Source organism: Tamandua tetradactyla, chromosome 18 (genome assembly GCF_023851605.1).
Source record: "Tamandua tetradactyla isolate mTamTet1 chromosome 18, mTamTet1.pri, whole genome shotgun sequence".
NCBI classification, from domain to species: Eukaryota; Metazoa; Chordata; class Mammalia; order Pilosa; family Myrmecophagidae; genus Tamandua; species Tamandua tetradactyla.
This window is the reverse complement of record NC_135344.1, coordinates 8715036-8735649: the sequence shown is the minus strand read 5'-3', so window position 1 is coordinate 8735649 and position 20614 is coordinate 8715036. Positions and strand designations below refer to the sequence as shown.

Below are 20614 nucleotides of genomic sequence, written 5' to 3'. Positions count from 1 at the left end.
AAGGATTATTTTCAAACTTCTACACAGTGCTATCTGCTATGTAAGGGTACTAGGTATGAAAATCCATCTGCCATGGTGCTTCCATCAAAGTTGCTGTTTGAGTTCCATTTAAAGAAATCAGTTTTTTAAGCAAATCCTTTCCTAGAAATCAAGACCATATTCCAGTAAGTCACTACTCACATATGTGTGAGATACATTCGGAAATCTATCACCCTACTGTCTGTAACCAACGTGAATATGCAGGAAGAATGCAGGTGAAATAAACATATATTCATGAAATAAAAACTGAGAAATTTTGTCTCAACAGAGCAGCATAGAATAATGAGCTGAAAATCAATGATTAATAAGAGCCCATGCAAGAAAGTTAGATGAAGATACTAAAATAAACTCAAAGTAGAGGGAAGGAAATAATAAAAGATGATAGAAATCGCAAATAAGCATGCAATAAGGAGGAATAATAAAGTCAAATTGGGCTTTTGAAAATACCAATACAGTTAATAAGCCTCTGATGATAATGATCAAGAAAAGAAGATAGAGAGCTCAAGCAGCCAAAATAGCAAATAAAAAGGCAATATCTTAACACACCATAAGGATGTCAGAAAAGATTTTTAAAAAGCATATTTTGGACAGATTTATGTCAATGAAATTTAAAAAGTAAGTGAAATTGGCCAATTCCTAGTAAAATATAATTACTAAATAATTCAAGAAGAAATAGGATATCAAAATATTTCTAAAACCATTAAAGAAATTCAATCAGTAAATAAAAATCTTCCCACAAAGAAAAATCCAGAGGAGAATTTCTTCATTGGTGAATTCTTCAAACACCCAAGATATTATTTTAATCTTACAGAAACTCTTTTCGAGAATAGAGGTAGTTATGATGTTCAAGTTGTTTTGGTGCCAGCAATAATCTGATACCAAGGGTCAAACAGTACAGGAGATGAAAAGAAAAGTACCAATCTGATTGACACAAGTATTGACGCAGATATCCTAATATAAGCACATTGAATTAAAAGCATATGTCAAATTGATAAAATAACAAAATATATGTGAGTTTATACAGGACTGTAAAATTGGTTTCACATCAGAAAATCAACCAAAGTAATTCCCCACATTAACAAATTAAAGGGAAAAAAAGCATATGATTATCTGTATTATGAAAAACATTATTTCATAACTTTTAACATCAATTTGAGGTTAAAAAAACTTCAAGCATACCAAAAATACTTAATCTAATGAAAGATATTTACCAATAAAAAAGAAAGACAAATATAGCAAATACCACATTAAATGGAAAAGATTGACACCTTTATCTATGACCACAAAAATGAGATACAGAAGCCCAATATAATTATTTCCATTCGACCTTGTGCCAGTGGTCCTAGTCAACGCACTAACACAAGAAAAATAAATAAAGCAAAATAACATGAAAGAAAAATAAAACTGTCATGACTGTGTATTAGGAAAATTGAAAAGAACATGTAGATAAATTATTAGAATAAAGGAAAATGGAAAATTAAGTTTTTAAAAAGTGCTATTTACAGTGCCACCCAAGGATAATCCTAGCTGCCTTGGAATAAATCAAGCAAAAGTATGCAACACCCATAAGGAAAAGCATAACACATTACTGGGAGAAGTGAAAGAGGAAATGTAAAGTGGCACCAAGTGCCAATAAAAAAAGGAGTATAAAGTTAGAAGGTTTATCTTAATGGTCATACAATTTACTATAAATGTACAGTAATTAAGACAGTATAGTATTGATGCAAGAATAGATTATAGACCAATGGAACACACAGTTTAAAAAAACAGGAAAAACTACTGTATGATAACAGAAGTCAGGACAGTGGTTATCTTTGGGAAGGAAAAGCAGGATGTTGATCAGGACACAGGGGTTTCTGCAGTAACCGTGGCAATCATACAAATACGTTCACTTGGTAATAATTTATCAAGCTTTACACAACTGACTTGTGCACTTTTGTATGTTAGGTATATTTCACCAAAAAATTATTTTAATAGTATCAAAAATACCAAATACCAGTAATAACCACAGATATGGACTCTCCCCTCAGAAAAACTATTGAACTTCATTGTAAAATATTAAAGAAATGTGTATTAATGACAATAGAACATGCTCATGGCTGGGAAAATGCAAAATTGTATAGATAACAATTCACCCTAAATTGATGCGTACTTTCAACACAATTCCTTTCAATATCCCCAGCTAGTGTGTGGATATGTGTGTGGATGTGTGCAATTGAACTTGAGCAGCTAAGATTTTTTTTCATGGAAAAAAAGGTTAAAAATATCCAAAACTGTTTTAAAGAAACAGAAAAACAACAAGGATGGCCTTGCTGAACCAGAGATCAGGACCTGTTATCAGACTGTGTTATTGATGCAGGATCTCCAGTTGGTAGAAAGTCAGATTTTTAAGGAGCATTTGGGGAATTAGAAGATCAGGTCGAAAGGGTAATGGGGAAAAGGGCCTGAAGATTCAATTGGATTCGGATTAGAGTTGGGAGTAGGAGGAGTAGAGGGAGAAGAGATATTTTCAGTTAATCTGTTGAGTTTTTATTTATTTCATCCAATGAGTTTTTTTTAATTAATTAACGGAAAAAAAAAGAAATTAACCCAACATTTAGAAATCATACCATTCTACATATGCAATCAGTAATTCTTAATATCATCACATAGATGCATGATCATCATTTCTTAGTACATTTGCATCGATTTAGAAGAAGAACTAGCAAAACAACAGAAAAAGGGCGGGCCGCGGTGGCTCAGCGGGCAAAGTGCTTGCCTGCTATGCCGGAGGACCTCGGTTCGATTCCCGGCCCCAGCCCATGTAACAAAAACGGAGAAACAGAATACAATAAAAAACAAGAAAATGTTTAAAAATGTTTCCCTTTCTTCCTTCCTTCCTTCCTTCTATCCTTCCTTCCTTCTCTCTGTCTTTCCTTTAAAAAAAAAAAACAACAGAAAAAGATATAGAATGTTAATATAGAGAAAAAAATAAAAATAATAATAATAGTACAAAAAAAGACAAACAGACAGACAAACAAAAAAAACCTATAGCTCAGATGCAGCTTCATTCAGTGTTTTAACATGATTACTTTACAATTAGGTATTATTGTGCTGTCCATTTTTGAGTTTTTGTATATAGTCCTGTTGCACAGTCTGTATCTCTTCAGCTCCAATTACCCATTATCTTACCCTGTTTCTACCTCCTGCTGGACTCTGTTACCAATGACATATTCCAAGTTTATTCTCGAATGTCCGTTGACATCAGTGGGACCATACAGTATTTGTCCTTTAGTTTTTGGTTGGACTCACTCAGCATAATGTTCTCTAGGTCCATCCATGTTATTACATGCTTCATAAGTTTATTCTGTCTTAAAGCTGCATAATATTCCATCGTATGTATATACCACAGTTTGTTTAGCCATTCTTCTGTTGATGGACATTTTGTCTGTTTCCATCTCTTTGCAATTGTAAATAATGCTGCTATAAACATTGGTGTGCAAATGTCCGTTTGTGTCTTTGCCCTTAAGTCCTTTGAGTAGATACCCAGCAATGGTATTGCTGGGTCGTATGGCAATTCTATATTCAGCTTTTTGAGGAACCGCCAAACTGCCTTCCACAGTGGTTGCACCATTTGACATTCCCACCAACAGTGGATAAGTGTGCCTCTTTCTCCGCATCCTCTCCAGCACTTGTCATTTTCTGTTTTGTTGATAATGGCCATTCTGGTGGGTGTGAGATGATATCCCATTGTGGTTTTGATTTGCATTTCTCTAATGGCCAGGGACATTGAGCATCTCTTCATGTGCCTTTTGGCCATTTGTATTTCCTCTTCTGGTAGGTGTCTGTTCAAGTCTTTTTCCCATTTTGTAATTGGGTTGGCTGTAAGACAGCCTACACAATGGGAGATACTATTTGGAAATGACATATCAGATAAAGGTCTAGTATCCAGAATTTATAAAGAGATTGTTCAACTCAATGAATTTTTAAGGAGGTCAGTTTTTAACTTCCATTTCATTTGGATGCCCTATCATCAAAGAATGCACCCCATTCCTTTTGAGGAGTGCTGGATATCTTGTTTTCTAGTACACCTATCAAATGAGTTATTTTACTCATATCAAATATACCTCATAAGAGCCTTTGTAACTCGAAGTTATTATCAGTAAGGCCAGCCTATTAATGTAGAAAGTTACAGGTAGACACACCATAGTGTAAAAACACATAAGAAGCAGGAGTTTTCACCAGAAGTGGTAAAGGAAATTTGTAAGAGCAGAAAGAGTCTATTTCAAGTGATACTGAATTTCAAATTTCATCTAATAGGTTACAGTGGGTCTCAAAAACAAATAAAAGGGTAATTTACCTCAAATGGTCTTGACAACAACCTCAAAGTCAAAATCAAATCCAAATTCAAAGCTAATCAATAAGTCAGACAGCTCCATAAAAAGGACGGCGCTCCAAGCTGAGACTGACTCACCAGAGGAAGCCTCCCAACCAAACATCGGGTCACTGACGAGCACAGGGGTCCCGGTAGGTTCAGCACTGGAGACTGGACACACAATGGGAATTCCCACTTCTGACATCAGAACACTGTGAAAAAGAAATTCCAATCAAACTGATTATGAGTAAACAAGGTTTACTGAGAAGCAACTCTTTGCAAGCAAGGAGTATTGTCTGTAAAGAGATAAATACCAGATTTAGAATTTTAGTAAGTTTATATATACAATTTATAGTTAGAAGATTTTTGAATGGGAAATTGTAGTGAATGCTTGACATTTGCTTAAGTCGCAGAAGGGGGGTCTTCCGAAAGTGAGGCTCTGCTTTGAATTGGCCATTAAGCTAGCGAGTGTTGATTTATAGGTTAGTTTTTGGCTTATTTCTTTGTGATTAGATGTTTTTCTAGCAAAGTCAGCTCTTTCAGTAAAGTCAGCTCAGGAAACACTCAGCTGAAACTTTCCCAAAACTGTCCTTATCATAAGTTCTTATTCTCTTAAAAGTTCAAGTTAAATGTAAACATGGGGATCAATTTTTTTTAACACATGTCTATCATAGAATGTGCCTATTCAGATTTGCATAACAACATCATCAGAATAAGATTGAATTTAAGTTGAGGAGGAGAGAGGCATTTAAGTAGAATGTAAAATGTTTTTAAAAGTAACAAAAAAGTTGCTATTAAACTTTGGAGAAAGTTTAAAAGTTTGAATTTAGGAAAGATGGTTATGATCCCTTTATAGTTCTGTAAACTATAAAATGCTATGCAAATGTTAATATATCAACCTGACAATTTCATTATATTAAAAGTCGCCACCAGATTTTGGTGATGAAAAATTTTGGTAATGGATGGCGGCAATGGAAGCACTATATTGTGACTACAAATAATATCACTGAATTGCACATATTAAAGTGGTTTGAAATGGAAAAAAAAGAAAATGTTGCACCAGAATCTTCCTGAAAAAAATGGGACCAAAAATGCACTCCTCAATGAAACCACTAAAAAACTGATTAAATATATGACATAATGGTTTTAAGACATTGAACTACAGGCAATAATGGACAATAATCATAGAGAGACAGAAAGAAAATAAGGTGAGCTTTACAATGGCCCATTTTTTTCTAGAGAGTTTCAGGATGTAAGAGAGTATGGGGGACACAGACAGAACCTGGAAGTCTCTCTGAGTTGACAGAGAGCTGGGGGTCTGGGCAGGCCAAGGCAGGTGGAGTTCATAGGGGAGAGTGCAGAGAGGAGAGCTGCACTGAAAAAGAGAGCTCCAGAGACCTCAAGTTTTCAGCTGAGAAATGATCAGCACATGCACGTGGGGAAAGTACATGATCCTGGAGAAAGAACCGCTTGAAAGGATTGGAGGGAACAATTCCCTGAGTTCACTTAGGGCTGAGAATAGTTCCTGTTTCCACCAACCAGAGTGGGAAAGTCACAATTCTTAGGGCACTTATATAGAGAACTCAGAGGAATTTTGCCTCATTAGTAGAAAAAATAATTATCCCTAAACTAAATGTAGTTCTGGTCCTAAGACCTGAAAGGATCAAACTTTTTCTAAGAAACATAACTGTATTCCATAACACCAGAACAAAGCTCATAAATATTTACAGAATTGCAACCCATACAGTGCTTTGAAATTTATAACTACTTGTAAACTGAACTTTGAAGTTTAGCACTTTTCAGTGTGTATATATATATATATTTCACAATAAAAATGATGAAAATAAAATACAATAAAAAATTTATAGGGATACAAAATATCCAACACCCAACAAGGGAAAATTTTAAATATCTGGCAACCAATCAAAAATTATTAGGCAAGGAAATATAATGCATAACAAGTATTAAAAACAATCAGTCAAACTGATCGAGAAGAAAAAAACAGAAATGATTTAAATGTTAGAGAAGGATAGTAAACAAGTTATTATAATGGTATTCTGTATTTAAACATGGAGTAAAGATTAAGCTTGTTAAGTAAGACCTGGAAGAGATAAAATAAAAATGAAATAAGAACCAAATCAAACTTCTAGAGCTGAAAACTACAATATCTGAGATTATCTATACAACAGATGGAATTAACACCAGATTAGACACTGCAAAAGAAAAGATTAATGAATTTGAAATCATAACGGAGGAAACTATCAAAATTGAAATGCAGGGAGGTAAAAGAAGACAAAAATATGAAAATTGCATTGGTTCACTGTGGAACAATTTCAGGTGACATAAAATACATGCAGTTGGAGTCCCTGAGAGAGAAGGAGATTCAAAAAATTTTTGGAAAAATAGGCCAAAAACTTACCAAATTATATGAAAACTATCAACCCATACATCCAAGAAATTAAACAAAGCACAAGCTCAAGAAACATGAAAAAAATTACACCAAGTGACCCCATCCTCAAATTGCTTACAACCCAGTGATAAAGACAAAAGCACCAGGAGATAAAAGACAAATGATGTACAGAAATAAAAGACAAATTTTAACACAAAGTTAAAAATGACCTCAAACATCTCATAATAAACAATGTAGACCAGATGAGACTGGAGATATCTTCCAGATGCTGATGTAAATAAAGGGTCAACTTAAAATTCTGTGCCCAGCAAAAATATCTTATAGATATAAATATAAAATTAAAAGTTTTCAGATGTATAAAGTTGAAATTCTTCATCACCAGCAGATCTGTACTACAAGAAATGGTAAATGCAGTACTTCAGACAGAAAGAAAATCATACCAAATAGAAATATGGATCTACACAAAAAAAAAAGAACACCAGATACATAATCTTCTTGGTAAATAAAAATTTTTTTCTTATTTTTAAATCATCTAAAAGATTACTTTTAAAGCAAAATTTATAACTATGTATTTGGAGGGTTATAGTATATTTGGAAGTAAAATTAATGACAATAACAAAGCAAAGGCCAAGAGAGAAGACTGGAATTAATTGTTCTAATATTCTTAAACTACATAAGGAGTGATAATATCACATGAAGATAAACCATGATGTTAAAAATGTATAACATCAACCCTAAAATAAGCACTAAAATAGTATAGTAAAGAGTTTAACCACCTGTTCAACAAAGGAAATAAAATGGAATCATAAAAATATCCAATTATTACCCCCTCCAAAAAAAAGAAAAAAGAAAAGAAAAAAAGAGGGAACTGGGAACAAAGATCAAATGGGACAAGTAGATAATACATATCAGGATGATATATTTATACCCAACAATGTCAATAGCTACATTAAATAAAAATACTCTAAACATCTCATTTGAAAAACAAAAATTGTTGGATTGCATAAAGAAATATAACCCAACTATATGTTGCCTATAATAAATGCACTTTAAAATATAAAGTGCATCTTTATATAAAAATATAAAGATGAAAAAAATGCATCATAGTAACAGCAATTACAAGAAAGCTATAATGGCTATATTAATATAAAATAAAATATATTTCAGAAAATGCATATTAACAGGGATAAAAAGTTTCATTTCATAATAATAAAAGGGTCAATTCATCAAGAGAACATAATCTTACATATCTAAATACTTAACAAAGCTTTGAAAATACACAAAGCATAAACTGAGAGAACTGCAGGAAAAACAGACAAGTCCATAATCACAGCAAAATATTTGAACACCTCTCTCTCTCAATAATTAATAGAACAAGTAGACCAGAAGTCCGTTAACATCTGTCTTTTGATGGCTTGACACAGTAGAAGTCACTCTGAACTTCAAGTTGGAGCCCTGATATTGAGCTAATTGCATGGCCTTGGTAAGACACTTACTTTTTTTTAACTTCCACTTCCTTACTTAATGACAAACAAGTGATAAACTGAGAACAGTAATGTTTACTTTGCAGGGATATATCTGGTGCTGATGAGATCAGGCATCAAATGCATACTAACTCAAGCTGCCATCATCTCTCACCTAAACTACTGTCTTAACTCTTGCCCAGCAGTTCTGGTCTCATCCTAAGTCAGATCTCAGTCTATGCTCAAATACCTCCAACAGCCTCCTATTCCATGCCACATAAAGTAAAAGTCCCTTTCTAGTGTGGGCAGGGCGTTACAGGATCTGGCCTGGGCCATGGGTCAAACGTCATCTCTCATATTCTCCTCTGCTCAGTCACGGTCACCTCACTTCAGTGCCCATGGCTTCCTTGTTGGCTTTGACCATGTAACATACCCTCAACATTCCTCTGCCTAGACGGATCCTCTCCCTGGAGTCTGCTTGGCTTATCTCTCCCATCACCCTTTATTTGGGGTGTGTGACTTCGAGCTTTATTGTCTGTTTCTCTCACTGGAGTGTAAGCTCCATCAGGGCAGAAACCTTGCTGTTTTATTTAGAGTAGTGCATAGCAGGCACTCAATATATCTCTGATGAATCAATGTACCAATAGACTCAATGCATCTCAGGAATAAACAATTAAATGAATGAAGGCATTTTGTAAATTCCAAAGTTTCATGGCAGAAAAAAAAAAGTGCTATTTATGGCATTGTACTCAAAAGATTATGGAGATGACACTGGAGCTGAAGCTAGAGCATTCTCTTCAACCAACCTTCTCAGTATCAGAGAAAAGGAACACCATTTATTCTAGAAATTCATGATGCATATAGTTTAATGTGGTATTCATTTTGTCCTTAACCCTGAAACCATATCCTCTATGAGACTATAAGCTACTCTCACGAGGTCAGTGATCTGACTTTCCCTAGAGACTCATCAATTTTGTCTATATAATTTTTAAAAAACTCAAATACACCAAGCTATGGGGAAAGTCATAAATGCACAAAGAAATGTACTCTTTGCTAAAAGGCTTTAAACTTGTACTGCTACAGTCCTGTCCTAGGATTACGATCCTATCCTAGCCTAGGATTCCTTCTATTGATGCTTAGAATTACATTTTGATGCTGGGGTGCTGTGCTACCACAGTGGCTCTCAAATTTTAGTGAGCGTCAGAATCACCTAGAATGCCAATTAGAGCCTATTGCTGGAACCAACCTCAAGAGCTCATTTCAGGGCATCTGGGGGTGGGGGGGCTGCGGATGAGCCTGATCTTCAGGAGATCCCAGGTACGCAGGACGCTGCTGGTCGGAGCCCCACTGGGAGGTCACTGGTCTGCTGCGAGTGGCCATATGCACACATCTACACATCAGACATTCAACAGTAGAGATAACTGTGTGAGGCAGGGGCAAAAACAGCAGAGGAAAGAAAGTAGCTTGCTCTGTGTTCTAAGTTTGGGGACTTGAGTGCTACATTTTGTTTAAACTGAGATCTGTTTTCAGTCTTTAATAATTTACATGGATTATTCCTTATTGGTGAAATGATAATGGTCAATGATTTCTTAGTTGCAGAAAAGAATCCACTCCAGCTGGTTTAAAGCAGAACAAGATTGATGAAGGGATATCAGAAAGCTCACAGCCCCACTGGAGGGGCTGGAAGAAGCTCTGAGCTTCCAGGAACAAGTTCCAGAATTGCATGACAGAACTGGCCCCAGAAATAAACCTGCTTTTGCTGCCACGTATAGCAGCCCAGATGAGCAGCCCACTCCACACCTGATCTCTCTGGTAATTCATTTCCAAATTAGAGTCGTGTGTGGATGAGCTTGCCTGCCAGAATCCAAGCGACAGGTCTACAGCCTAACAGCTAAGAAGATTGGGAAGTATAGTTAGTTTGGGATTCTGCACCAGAATCAAACTGTAGAAGACCTGACAAGCTACAAATATCAGATGTTCTACACAGGAAGATCTCCTCTGTCTCTGAAGAGCTATGATATGCCAAAAGTCCCAGTAGCTTCTCACTGAAGTAAATGTTCTAGGCACACCGCCTCCTTCTCTTTCTCCAGCATGCCCAGTTTTTCCCGCTTTACGTCCTTCTGACAGGCATTTCTTTTGCCTGGAATGCTCCCTTGTCTTCCTCTGTGGGTGCCTCGTTCCATACATCTCAGCACAGCTACTATTTTCTTCAAGAGGCTTCTCTGATTTTACCATGAAAGTTGCTCCCCAACCCATCCCACTCTGTCACTTTACCTTGTGTTATTTCCTCCATAGCACCTATTCTAATCCAACTTAATTTTTATTTAGGTATGCATTTATTTTATTCATTTAGCAAATACCTTTTGAAATCCTACACCTCGTTATCTTTGTGCCCGTGAACAAATTATTTCATCTTCTCAACTTCATTTTTTTCATGTATTAACTGGTGATAGTACTCTGACAATTTTGGAGGGCATTAATTCTTTAATCCATGAAAAATGGCATTATACACTGTTCAGGACATAGTAGGCAATAAATAAATGAAAGCTGTTACTCTTATTATTGGAAAACCCAAAACCTGGGAGAGCTGGAAGTCAAACCTACATTCACAGTACACGTAAATCCAATTTTTTCTCTGAAACTATAGACTCCACCAATTATTAATTATTCTACTTATTCCCCTAAAATGTAATGCAGAAGCTGTGTAGGATTCACCACCCTCCAAAGGGCCCAGGCAAAGCAAAAAGAAGTTTGGTGATCAGGATTCACAAGCATTCTCCCGCCACAGCAATGCTAGTCTTTCACTAGGAACACCACAGGGTGAGGGTAAGGTCCGTGGATAAGTCGAGCCAGGAGGGTACAACATAATAAATAGGACAGAGTGAAAGGGCTTGAGGAAAGGTCTTACAGAAGGGGACAGTAGCAGGAGAAATGCCCAGGACATGAGTGAAACAATCTTGGCCATAAACCACACCAAACGAAAGCAGAGTTCTCCAGTTCTGAGCTAAAGCGGGAGAAGGATGTGCTGTAGTGCACTTAGGGGAGAGTTATTCTCTTTCTTGAACAGAGTCCCAGGTGGGAGTATGGCTAGAAATCCAGGAAATGAGGAATTCCTGGATGATGCATCTGTTCCAACATTAAAGGCAGTGGATACTCACCACCACCCCACTCCCTAACCTGTTAAAGGAGTTAAAGACACACCTCTGGGCAATCCATTCTCGTGAGATTTGGATGTTTTCTGCAGTGGAGCTGAGTCGTGTCCCTCAGCCTTTCTGATGTTGAGCTGGACTCTCAGGTTGGAGAATCCTGTACATCACTGGGGTTGAGGGTTTAGAAATATAGAGACACACTTGTCACACCTGAGAAGTAGGAGAAAACGGAAGCCAGATTGTAAAAATGTACAAGAGTTTCCCTCAAAATCATGGGCAAGTGAAGTGAGTGAAGAGGACCTGGACGTAACGGGAAGCCTTCAGCCTGGGTACAGTGGAACCAAACTTGTCCCACCCAGGGCAGAGTGGGGCGGGGGGGGGGGGAAGTTGTGCAGAGCTAAGAAGAGTCGCTGTGGGACAGTCTTTGGTTCCATGTAGCATGGAGAGTAGAAGGCATCTCCCCCATCATGGGAGCACTGTGATTTAGGAGGTCTTGGGGCGAAGAGGTCACAGGAGATGGCAGCAGTGGTTTCTGCTGGATCAAGGCAACAGTCAGCAACAGCCCAGTCAGGCTGGCCTGGGCACCACTGACCCTGTGCTCTCCGTGACCCTATAACCCCCCTTGCCACCTGGTGGCAGAAGCACCGAGGACACCAAGGACACCAAGACGAGTGAGCTCAATGGGAATATCGCTTTGTGGGGTGTTGAATTGTGGACTTAGCCGGCCATACAGCTACATCACAAAAGAGCTCACTGCTCTGAGCTCAAGCCAGACCCTCCTCTACCCACCAACAATCATAATACGAAAGAGACCCCCTCCTCACTTCAAATGACTGATAAGCCTGCAGGTTTGAAGAGGGCAGTTCCTCCGTGGAATGGAGCATGAAGCTGCAAGGACAGACTTCTTCTGGACACACCTGGAGGCCCCTTTGGGGATGCTCAGAGCCACAGACAAGCGAATGATTCTCTGGGTTAGGCATGTGGTGGGTGCATGTGAGGGCATGAACTTCTGAACGTCTGTTCAGTGCTTATTTGGTGAGGCAGTTAGTCTTGGGCAGGATGGCCAACTGGATGTGTAGAGCAAGACAAGCATGGCAGAGGACTCTCCCTTCCATTCCTTTCAGAGAAAACGGCCACAAATGTGTGTGTTCGGATGACGCCCTGCCCGCCTGGCCCCCTGACCACCCATCCACTCCTTGGCCAGCAGCAGGGTGTGTGCCCAGGACATTATCGATGACAATCAGAAAACAAGTGCTTTTTAGGACTGCAACTTTACCCTTGCCCAGTCTACCCTCTGTCTGCTGGTGGCCTGCACTTGGCAGACACTTGTCCTTGTCAGCTGGCACCTGCATACCATGAGCCAGAAGCGTTCCAGGAGGGGGTAAGTTGGGGCTGCCACAGACCCCTCCTGCTCAGAACCTGTCCCTCCTAATGAATCTGGAACATTTGATGGACAAAGTAAAAAATCCTTCCCCATATATATTCTGCACATGTTTTATAGGAAGAATTAAAGACTCTAATTTGAAGTAATGAAAATCCAGCCCTTTCTGAAAGGTCTAAATTCAACAAAGGAGAAGAGAGAAGTATGCTCTTGTTAAGGAAAAAAATCAATTTAACAAGCAGTAAAAGCTGTGCCCCTCAATATCTATAGAGATTGTTCTTTAATTAAGAAATTGAATTTGCTTCAAACTATGGACTCTTGTACATTCTTGTACACACTTGAAGTCTGAATCCCGGAGCCTTTTCCTTATTCTCATGTATCTTTTCATCCCCCATCCCCATGTCTGAAACCCCCAAGACATTAGTGTCCCCACCTGTCCCCAGCCAACTGACCAGGGACTGACAAGCCACACCAACATTTCTGCCACCACACATCTTCTGTTCCCTTCCCAACACAACTCCAAGCCCACCTGGGGGTGAAAACCAAACTGGTAACAACTCACAACCAGGTGTCCCTCGTGTGTGATGGGGACAGGGGAGAATCCTTTCAGATTTACTTACTTGTCTTTTTTGAACCATATGTTCAATATGGTCCAATGGAAAGAAATTCTCATATTGATTTTAGACCCCAGTGTTTTGACCCTGTAATTTATTGTCCATGAGATAGCACTGTTATGGAATCTCAAAGTTTCAGAAATGTTAGGTTGAATATTCAACTTTTTTTATCGTTTATTTCATCAAAGTATTATTTGCAAATAGTTTTAAAAGTGAAATACTTCTAAAAGGCTTATTTAAAAATCCAAATAAAAACAACATTCCTAGCCTACTGATCTTTCACAGCATTCTTTTGCCCAGAAGAAACCACATTCAACATCTCAGCTGTGTCCACCTCCCTGATGTTTCTAAATAATAGGTGTGTACAAACTGCTTTTCTTTTGATGCAATAATTTTATACAATATTAATAAAAAGTTTCAGAAATTGAGGATTTTAGCACACTTGCATGCTCTTTTTCTCTCTCTTCAACACATCAATATAATTTTATTTTATTTTGGCTTAACCCAAAATTAGTTTTGCTAGATACAGTTAATTATTTATTTCTAGCCAATATGTTTTCATTATATTTTCATTTTATTAAACCTTTCATTTTACCTGGAGTTAATATGTGCATCATTTTCTACTTTTTCTTTAATTTGCTTTGAATATTTCATTGTCTTTTACATTTTTTGTTGTTGTGCAAACCCTTCCAGTGCTATTTTTCTATACAATCAACTGCATTAGAAAATCCATCAATTCCAATTACTCGTGTCTCCTCTACTCTCCTTTTCTCTCTCCTTATCTCCATTTCTCTCTATCCCCTGCAGTCTAGACCTGCTGCTGTCTAAGCATGCTGCACGGTTACTGGCCTGAAATCTGGTCTTCTACCATCAGTGGCTGCATTTCCTTTTCTCCTGTGCTGCATTCTCTATATCTAGACCAACACTTTCTCCTTCTTTTTTTTTACTTCTCATTTTGTGGAGATATGTTTTCCGATAGCTTCCTGAGGAAAGGAGCTTTGGAAGTAGATTCCTGGCACTTTTTTACATCTCAAAATTTATGTAGTCTACCCTCACTCTTGAATGGCATGTATTTCAACATAGGAATTTAGGTTAAAAAATAAAATTTGCAAGATTGAAAATAAAAAATTGCAAGAGCTTTTCCTTCATTTTCTTGTTTCACTTTTACTGTTGAGAAGACAGGTGCCATCCTTTGCCAGGTTCTTTGACCTGTCTTTGTCCTCTGGATTTTTCCAGCAACTTTTCTTTATCATTATACTAAAATCATTATGCTATGGTGTGGGCTTTTTCTTATCCATTGTGCTGGACATTCACACTCAGGGTTATTTCAGTCTGATTAGTGTTCTTTGGTTTGGGGAAATTTTATTTTATTATTTTTGACAATTTTTCTCCTGCTATTTTCTTTTTACTCTTTCAGGGACTCCTACTATTAGATTGCTCCTCTGACTGGTTGAGCCTCTAATTTTCTTATCTTTTCTCTCTAATGTCTACCCTCACTTCTTTTCATTCTAAAACCTCAAAACTTTTATTAAATATTATATTTACATTTTCATTTGTATTATTTATTTAGAAGAGTTCTTCCTTGTTTGTATCTTTAAAGAACATCCTTCTCTTGAGGACACAGATTATGGTCTTTCTGAAATTCTTTTCCAACTCACTATTTTCTCTGAATTTCTTTTACCATTTGTTTGCTTCTTATTTAAACTTTTCCTCCATGACTCCTTGCACACCCAGTCATCTCTGTCTGTCTCTGAAGCACCAAAATGTTGACAGGAAGTCCCCAAGGAGGCAGAGCTGCCAATGGGTGGGCTGATGGGTGGCAAACTGGATTTATTTTTATTGAGGACCCCAACTGCCAGTACTTGTAGGTCTGTTCTCTGAAGAATCTCAATTTTTTCTGGAGAAAGACCCTCCAGTACTTATCTGAAGGGTCCTTTTAGCTGTATTCCAGGGCTGGATGGAGAAAGGAAATGGGATGTTTACCACTGTATAAGTTGGGTTCTGTAGAGAAACAGAACCCACGGGAAAGATCTACAAGTATGAGATTTATAAAGGTGTCTCATGCAACTGTGGGAATGGAAGACTCCAAAACTGGTAAGATAGGCTGTGAAGCTGGCAGCCCTGATGCAGGATCTGGACAAACTCCACAGGAGAGGATCGCTGGCTGAAGAAGCTGAGAAAAGGTCTTTCTTCTTCCTTAAAAGCCTTCTATTGACTGGATTATCTTGTTGTAGGAGACACGCCTTAGTTGACTGCAGATGTAATCAGCCACAGATGTAATCACCTGACTGATGATTTAATACACCAGCCTTACAATTTATCAACCAGCAACAAAATATCCTTGCAGCAACAGTCAGGCCAGTGCTTGCCTGACCAGACTACTGGGCATAATCACTTGGCCAAGTTGACACCAGAACCTAACATCACAACCACTGAAGACCCAGACATGGTCACGCAGCCTCTCCCACCAGCTGTCTTTGGAGCTGAGATCCCTGCTGGAGCACCATATCCTGTGAACCAGCACTTCCTGTGTAATGCCTGGCAATCCATGTTCCTATAGATTTCCCAGGTTCTGCCGGGCGAACCCACTCCCTGCCACCTGTCTTCAGTTGCTTCTTAACATCATTGATGGTAGACTTCACATTTTCTGTCTCTTTTCTCCTTGTAGTTTGTGGTGAATTTTGAGGGAAAAAAAAAAGATGATAGAAATATCTTTACTATGCCATATTGAAACCTTAAGACAATAACATTTTTATTGTTTTCTGTCTTATTTAGCCAATATAAAATTTGTTATTAATCATATTCTCTGGTTTTGTCCCCTAAAAACATCAACTATAGAGCATTCTTGTACAAATACTGATTACATATATGTATACACAGGTTTGGAGCTATGAATCATTTTGTAAATCGAAGCTGCAGGAAAATTCTTTAAGTGACACCTGGTCAACCTCAGGCAAGGTTTTTACTACTAATATAAAAACAAAAGTAACTATTTTTTTAGTGGATTTTTCCCAAAGACATTCCAGGAAAGATCATTTCCAGCTGACCTCCAAACCTTATGCGAGCAAGTGGGATCTAGATTTACTGGAATGTTTATTTTAAAATAAACCATCCCCTCTAACAATAATACCTTTTTCCGTTTCCTTCAAGTCAGACTCAGTTCTTATAGCTTATGTCTAACAAAGCCGGCTTCTGCAGGACTCAGGCAAGAGCCCCCACAAAGGGGCACGGAATGAGGTGGTGGCCAGACGACTGCCAATGACTCAGTTGACAGTTCAGACTTGTGTTCTATCTGTTAGGATTCTCAGATTAATAACAAGCATTTTTTCTTTCTTTTTTTAGCATTTATTAATTGTGTGTTTTATTTGAAAATGTTTGATATAGTCACAGATTTATACTTCAGATTACAAAATGAATTTCATGGAAGGAATATATTTTTTAAATACTAAATCTCCCATGCACATTTTTCCCCCATGCACACTTAATTCATGTAACAGCAATGTTGTTAGGCTAACTGGCCAGGAAAAATCACTCACACACAAGTGATGTTGAGCGAATGAAAGAAATTCACTGCAGTGAGTTAAATGGAGCTTTTTACGCTTTGCTGCAGGAATCTTGTCAATGTAATTTATATTCCAGCATTTCACAGGAAATGAAGTTTTCTTAGTTCCCTTCTTGTGGTAGAAATGTATGTCACTCCAAACACAGGAAAGATCCCTAAGAATTATTTGCTATTTTTTTTCCTACTTTTACTATAAATTAAAATACTGTTGTAATGATGCAATTATTCTGGAGAGTTTCTTTACTTATTTGGAAAAATAGGCTCCAAAATAAGTTCATCATTATTACTTTTTCAATGTGCTTACCAATTTCTTAAGAAGGGTAAAGATTTCTTATTAGAGAAAGGAATAATAGTTACATCAGGGATACATAGAACCATGAAATATCTTTCTAAGTGAGAGATCCAAATGTATACTTTGGTCTATATCCTAAAAATTTCCACCAAGCTCATTCCCTCAAAATACAGTTTTTTCATTTGCTTTCCCTTCCACCTTTGAGTGCTCTAGAGAACTTAAGGAGAACTTGGGGAACTGCAGTGCCATCGTCTACATGGGCGGGTGCTGGCTGTACCCCCAGGCTGGGCCATCCAGCCACACACAGAGTGACAGGAGCCCAAGGGCCATCTCCTCTCACCTTCTGCACCCAACAGCTTTAGGCCTCTGTCCTTACAAACCTACAAAGAGAATGCGTGAAGCCACTGACACCCTCAAACAAAATAGACTGAAAGGAAATGGGATGAAAGCAGGAACTGTTGAACCTTGGAAAACAGAAAAGGAAAATCCCAGAGTAGTGGGTCTATAGCAACCAAGTGTCAAAATACAGAAATCTGCACTGTGGAAAAGTCTCTGGGAGATTCTGAAGCAGATGCCCTGAAGACCAGTCTTGAGATGAGGGTGGGAGCAGGGACGACTCCAGACAGTGTGGGATGAGACAGAGGGTTTGAGATAAAGGTACGGAACCAGGCTGTGGATAGATGGGGTGCAGGAGGGAAAGGTGGAACTTTGATGCAGTAGTGAAAAAAAAGGAAAAATGGAGATGTGGAAATAGAAATAAACAAAAAATAAATAATTCACAATGTTTTCTGGCTCAGCCCATCTGCAGTTGTTCATTTATTATGCAGTATTTTGACCTGAGCATTTCACTCCCAACCTCTAAGATATTAACTTGTACCCGCTAATACAAATGCTTGACCCAGGCCGGTTACTGGACTAGTCCTCTCCTGTGGAGTCATCTCCTCTCCTGAAGTACAAATGAATGTCAAATGAATGAAACAAACATCAAATTAAAAAATAAACACCTACAGCACTGCAATGTGTAATAGTAAAAAAGAACTGGATCGAGATGTTGGCAGTCACTCTTTTTGCCTTAGTTTTAATACGTCTCTAATTTTTCCTGGGGTCACAGGAGTTGTGTTGACACCAGCACCCAGCCCAGCCTAGCCCGCTGGCCCACGTGCTGCGGTGCTCAGTAGGGAACAGGGACTGAGGATTTCAGCTCTTAAACCCCTTCCCAGTTCCTGCGCCAAGCCTCATCCACAACCACCCACCCTCTGTGCTGGGCTGCGTTCCCTGCTTGGCAGTAAAGTTTGCGCTTAACTCTCACATTTCACCCCAGGACACTTAGAGTTCATCTAACCCAATCTCCCTTCTGTTATTCGAATGGACCTCCCCAAGGCACAGATCCATTGCCCTGGGTGGCACCCTTAGGGGCTGGCAGAGCAGAAGCAGCGGCGGCTCTCCCACCACCTCACCGTGCTCTGTGCCTCCTCTCCCACCCCTGCCGCCCAGCACCATGGGGTAGGAAGCCTGAATGGCTCCCACATCTAGATAAATGCACAAAACTTCCAGGTCAGTTAGACGAAAGTTTCAGATGTTGGCTTACACATCTCCGTAGCTTGGAGAGGATATTTAGGAGTGTGGGGAAAACACAAGCATTCTCTCCACTGCAGAATGACAGATGCAGCAAGGAGGAGCCAGAGGCTCTGTGATAGGATGGTTCCCCCATTCGGACCTGAGACATGACTCATGTAAAAGTGATCCACTGGGACCCATCCTTGGGAACAGTGGGGGCCTAGGGGGGAGGCGCCAGCCCAGCCCTGCTGGGACATCAATAGGCCCCTGGGAGAGTGGCGATGGCTCAGTCCTCGCAGAGTCCTGAGGGCAATGTGTGTCCTACGGGACAGCCATCTCGTCAAGGGACAGGAAGCTGGCGTGCTGATACCCCAGACCCATCGACATTGGTTCAGGGGGTGGGAATTAGATTCCTAGGCCAGGGTCTCCTCCTACAAAGAGACACAAGTGGCTGCTCCTGGCCATGAGGACTCCAGGTGGCAGGAAGCATCCTGTTCCAGGGCCCGGCAGCCCTGACAGAGCCCAGCCCTCCCTACGGTCCCTGGGTCAGAGTGAACTTACCTGGGGGCAGTCTGGCTACTCTACGGGACAGAAAGGAGGAGGGCAGCAGAGATAAGGCCACTACAGAGAGGCAGACGGTCAGGGATTCTACCCTGGCCCTGCAGCACCAGCTCCGACAAGTGAATGGGGCAGGGGTCTCTAGGAGAGGTGCAGCTATCAGCTTGTGCCTTTAGAGGAACCCAGCGAAAAGTGCCTGCCCAGACCCTATTCCCAGCGAGTGGCCTCTTAATATCGTGGCCCATAAGCGAGTGTGCCCAGAGTGAGAGAATGTGTTAACCAACCAAAACAGATTTCCTGTTATCTTAACAGGACTACATGTCACCAAAAATAAATACATTGACACTCCCACTTGTAGCCACTAATGTACTTGGTCGGTGTGAGTCTGTCTCAGCAAAAATTCCCTTTTAAGCACCGTGACAACGTCACATGATTGAGACAAGTTCAGCAAACCTTTTTTTTTCCCTCCCAACCCTAATCCAATATCCCAAATCCTCTTGTTAGGGTTTTCACTGTGATAATAACCTCTTAACTGTTCAGGAGCAATTAATAAATTGATACTGGAGCTTGGGAACAGAATGCCAGCCTTATTTCTGGAAGGCTGGATGGGGAATGAAATTTAGCTCTGAGCAAGGACCAGTTCCATGGAGACGGGTCAGCTCTGGTGAGAAACAGTGAGAAACAGACAGGTTTAGAGAACACCAAAAACCTCAGCTGCCAAGAAGAGAGAGCCACAGGAAAGCCAGGCCAGGCCGGTAATGAGTCCGTCCTTCTCCCAGGGAAAGACAAGGAGGGAAAAGGGATAAGAAGCACTGAAGGTTTTCACAATGCCTCCTGAAAAACCAAATTTCTTTTAATGGTCCAGGACAGAAAATTGGACACAGAGAGAGAAAATAGTTCTGAGTACATAGTAGTTAATTATTCTAGCAAATTTCCTAGAGGTATCAATTTTCAAAGAAAACACATGGTACTATCACTGCAGTGAGTTATTTTTTCTTTAATGATTTAGAAAATAATTTATATTTTCAATGCTTCTTAAATATCTCATAATGGTACTTGGCAACGCACCTTCCTTTTTTTTCTTTTTTGCATGGGCAGGCACCGGGAATCGAACCCAGGTCTCTGGCATGGCAGGTGAGAACTCTGCCACTCAGCCACCATTGCTCGCCCCACCTTACTTTTAAAAATAAAATGATAACTGAAAAAAATACTAACCATGTATATTTCTAATTCTT

The 20614-nt window shown here is 39.2% G+C and overlaps 1 long non-coding RNA gene across 1 annotated transcript in view; it reads right to left on the bottom strand.

The window, feature by feature from the left end:
* Positions 1–4580: 4580 nt before the first annotated feature.
* Positions 4581–20614, bottom strand: part of LOC143661954 (uncharacterized) — a 104290-nt gene continuing 88256 nt past the window's right edge. The window contains exon 3 of the long non-coding RNA XR_013165035.1: positions 4581–4605. This is a non-coding gene — a long non-coding RNA (uncharacterized LOC143661954). The remainder of the gene's footprint in view (positions 4606–20614) is intronic.